Source organism: Corylus avellana, chromosome ca2 (genome assembly GCF_901000735.1).
Source record: "Corylus avellana chromosome ca2, CavTom2PMs-1.0".
Classification (NCBI taxonomy): domain Eukaryota; kingdom Viridiplantae; phylum Streptophyta; class Magnoliopsida; order Fagales; family Betulaceae; genus Corylus; species Corylus avellana.
Window position 1 is genome coordinate 8,388,508 of NC_081542.1, and position 4,901 is coordinate 8,393,408.

Here is a 4,901-nt window from a genome sequence, read left to right on the forward strand (position 1 = left end):
TAAGCCGGAGAATTCGCAAACAATATGGTTTGAATGTAATTGTAAGCCTGTTGTGCATGTTCTGTTCTGGTTGCATGCAGGATCTGCTATTAATACTGGGCCAATTGGAAAGGAAAGGAGTGTGCCAAGGATTGCCATTGTTTAAATGTTTGGATTTTTGTCATTAAACTCTTTTGAATGGTTTTTCTGATGTTTCTGAACTCATCTGGCTTTAGGCTCTTGTAGCTTAACAGGTTTAAGCTTTGCCATAGAGATTAAAATTCTATCTTTTGACACCTGGATGGAGTTCTGCTGCCTTTCATCTCCTTGGTTTCTTTTAATTAGGAAGAATTTTCGAGTTATATTATGTCACAAAATGTGTTTTTCAAATGGTAAGGGACATCTGTCACTTTTAGAGGTCGGGTTACATAAGTTTACTAAAAATTTATGTCCCGTGGAATTCCACCACTCTTGTTTAAAATAGTAATTTTAAATTATTACTCTTTGTTGTTAGCTTGTTACATTATTATGTATGATTAAATTATTTTTGTTAGTTTCTTGACTGTGGAACTAATATTTGCTTTTATGACGGCAATTTGTTAATCATTTTGTTTTTAAAAAATGTAGTATCTGTGACAACTCTTTTACTTTAGTCTTTCACTTCATAATTTCTCAATCATCACAACTTCATCATCAAAGTCAACATTATGAATATATATTGACAAGCAAACGATTGGCTCTTTCAATCCACTTCTTTATTTTTGCTTTGTTTGCTGCTTTTCTCTTCCTGAAATTGTTTACAAAAATAACCGAATTGATGCCCTCATTGTTCTCAATGAACACAAGTTTCCTCCAAATTGTATTAGAAGAAAATTTTTAACTTAGCCTATAAATTTGCCATATGTCACTTAATATGTATTCTCACGTGATTTTTTAATTAGCCGGTATAAGGCAACCTAGGACGAGGAGGACACAAAAAGAATATTAATAAAGCACCTAGCATTTCTTAAAATAATATGTGAGAAACACGTGATTTTTTAATAAAACTATTTAAAAATATGAATTTCTAATATGCTTAAAAAATGCATGGTATTTTTATAGGAAACGGATCATCACAATTTCCAATGAGATTGAGAGAAACCAGTTAGGCAAAATGGTGAAACAAAATTGTCTCAATTATTAAAGGCTTGTGAATTTGAAATACAAAGATGAGCATAGTGTTACAGAGCATCTAAGTAATGTGCAGGAATTGTTGAATGAGTTGTCTACCATAAAACTTGCACTAGATGATGAGGTGCAAGCATTACTTGTGTTAAGTTCTTTGCCAGATAGTTGGAAAACCTTGGTGGTGTCACTCAGTAATTCGGCTCCCAACAATGTGATAACTATGGGTATGGTAAAAGACAACATGTTCAATGAAGTGGCAAGAAGAAAATAGCAAGGTATTTCTTTTCATTTAGAGGCAATTGTTATAGAAAGACAGGGGAGAAGTAAAAGCATAAAACCTCACAGGTATGACAGTCGTAACAAGTCAAGAGGAAAATCTTACTAAAAAACAAACACTAAATGTTTTCACTGTGGCAAGCTTGGGCATATAAGAAGAGAGTGCAGAAAGTTTAAAATCGAACAATTGAAAGAAAAAGACAAAGAACGTCAAGGAAAAAAAAAAAAAAAAACTGCAGCAGTTGCATCCAATGGTGATGTGGTATTTGCTTTTTGATGAAGCTTATGCTAATCTCGCATGTGATGAATCTACATGGGTAGTTCATACAACATGATCTTTTCATATTACTCCACATAGAGATTTCTTCTCTTCCTACACCAGTGGCGATTTTGGTTGGGTCAAGATAGGAAATGAAGTAAAGTGTAAAGTTGTGGGCATGAGAGATATACAGCTAGAAACCAACATAGAGTGCAAATTGATTCTCAACGATGTGAGACATGTTTATGAAATGTGCTTCAACTTGATTTTTATTAGGAAACTTGATGATGAAGGCTACCACAATTACCTTGGAGGTAGACAGTAGAAACTAAATAAAGGTTCTCTTATCTTAGCCAAGGGAAAAAAGATTAACACTCTCTATAGGACAAATGCAAAACTAGTCAAGGGTGATGCGATTGTTATTGAAATAAAAACTCCACTGAGGTATGGTACAAGAGGCTTGGTCAAATGAGTGAGAAGGGACTTCAAATTCTTGCCAAGGAGCAACTCCTCCCTAATAATAAATGTACGTCACTAATACCATATACTCATTGTCTTGTTGGAACAAAGAAGAGTTTCGTTTCAAAAATCCTCTTCATCAAGAAAGTCTACTATTCTTGATTTAGTTCACATTGATGGCTGCATTATGAACACTAAAACTCTAGGTGGTGCACTTTATTATGTGACTTTTAGGTGGCGTTTGGCAACCGCAATGGAGCCCGCCTTGATACTGTGTAACATTTGTTTTGTGCCTTCCAACACATGATCCTTGTAAAATTACTTTTTTAGCCATTTATTTTCTTAGGTGCGGTAGTTTTGTTGTTAAATCTCCTAACGGCTGAGATTATACAGAAAACAAAGGCTATGATTTCATGGAACGGTTCCTTTTCTCACGCTTCTTCTCCTTCTTCTTCCTTTCTCTCTCTAAACCCATTCTTCTTCTTCTTCCTTTCTCTTCTTGTTTTTGTTTAATCTGAGAAGTAATCAAGACAATTTCTAACCAAACTGAGTATTTTCACGGAATTTCTCTAACCTTCTTCTCCCTCTTCTCCTCAAAACCCATCTTTCTCTCTTAAACCTCTTCTTTTCTCTCTCTCTACCCACCTGGGTTGGTGTTCTTGCAATTCATGACGAAGAACATGTTGAATGTGGAGAAAAAACTGGACCTCAAAACTGGGTTCAATTTAAGAACAACCCAAATCTTCAAGAACACCAACCCAGGCGGTCAGTAGAGAAAAAATCCAAGAAAATTCAAGCCACAAAAAAAAAAAAAAAAAAAATCAAGCCACAAACTTCTTAAGAAAATCAACACCTTCCTTCCTCCCAAACCAAAAGAAAATAACCAATTAAACTCCCCTATTGATCGGCCTAGGCATAAAAAATAACCAAAATAAAAACAAAAAAGAGAAAGGAAGAAGGAGAAGCTGATGCAGTCGGAGAAGAATGGGTTTAGAGAGAGAAAGGAAGAAGGAGAAGCTGATGCAGTCGGAGAAGAATGGGTTTAGAGAGAGAAAGGAAGAAGGAGAAGCTGATGTTGGAGAAGAATGGGTTTAGAGAGAGAAAGGAAGAAGGAGAAGCTGAGCAAACAAAAAGCGTGGGATTTAATTTCTGTGGAAAAATTGCAGAGAGAGGGGCAATATGGTAAAAAAATGACAAATGTTGAGGGAGAAAATTGGTCAATGGGTCAGACACTGAACAATGTCTAGGACAAGGCTGTTACCAAACGAAGCCTTATTGATGACCACTCTAAAAAGGTATGGGTGTTTGCTTTGAAAACCAAAGATATCAGGTCTCGTACACACAATGGCGTACATTAAGCTACCCACGGCTGATGCATAAGGCACTTTCTTCATTTCATCTTTTTCTTTCTCACTTGTAGGACTTTGCTTTGAACTCAACTTCAAATGACCTGCAAGTGTAGAGCTCACCGGTTTTGCCTTGCTCAAGTTGAACCTATCAAATACCTTTTCGATATAACTCTCTTGTGATAGCCATAATTTTCCTTTCTTCTAATCACGAGAGATCTTTATACCAAGGATCTGCTTTGTGGGTCCCAAGTCCTTCATAGCAAAGGACTTACTCAACTCTTTCTTCAGTCTGTTAATTTTACTAGTGTCATGACAAACAATCAACATGTCGTTCACGTATAGCAAGAGAATAATAAATTCTCCATTAGAGAATTTCTCCACAAATACACAATGATCTGATGTAGTTCTGACATACCCATGATCAACCATAAAGGAATCAAACTTCTTATACCACTGTCTCGGTGCCTGCTTGAGTCCGTACAAGCTCTTTTTCAACCGACACACTAAATGTTATTTGCCTTTAGCTGTGAACCCTTTTGGTTGCTCCATATAAATTTCCTTATCCAAGTCACGATGAATGAAAGCAATCTTCACATCAAGCTGTTCGATCTCCAAATTCATTTTGGCAGCCAAACCCAAAACAACACTAATAGAAGACATTTTTATCACGGGTGAAATAATTTCATCAAAATCAATGCCCTTCTTTTGACCGAACCCCTTTACAACTAATCGCGCCTTGTACCTTGGCTGTGATATGTTTGGTTCAATCTTGCATCTAAACACCAATTTCTTCTTAAGTGCTTTCTTGCCCATTCTCATTGAATCAAGTAATATTGCAAAGGACAAAAAACCCTAGCCGTCTCTTTTCTCTCTAGCCGCCAGAGAGAAAAGCGAAACCCTTTAGCCACATAGGGGAGGAGGGTTGGCCGTTTGGCTGCCTCCCTTCTCCCCTCGTCCTCCTCGCTCCGATGCTAGTTATTTACCTGATGCCCTAGCCCTAGTGCCTCCTTTCTTCCCCTTCCTTGCCGCTCCTTTCCCCCTCTGTTTTCTCCGTTTTTGCCCCTTCCTTGCCGCTTTACTTCCCCCGCCTTCATTTTCTGCAGCAGGCTTCTTGGCCTTGTTTTGGTTCTTTGTGGGTTTGGATTTTGTCAGTAGTCACCGCCGACCTGTGTCTATAACGCCCTAGATAATTATTAAGTTTATTATTAATATGATAAAATTGCACATGAGATGATTTAAAATATTAGATTAACTAATAATAATGTTAGTGTGATAATAAGTCCTATTGTGGTAAATAATTATATGTATGGGTAAATTGTAGTTGAAATAAATGGTAAGGGTGAAATATGAATTATAGGTAGTGGAGTGTAAATTTTGATTCTAAATAGTTGGGGCTTTAAAAATAGAAAGAG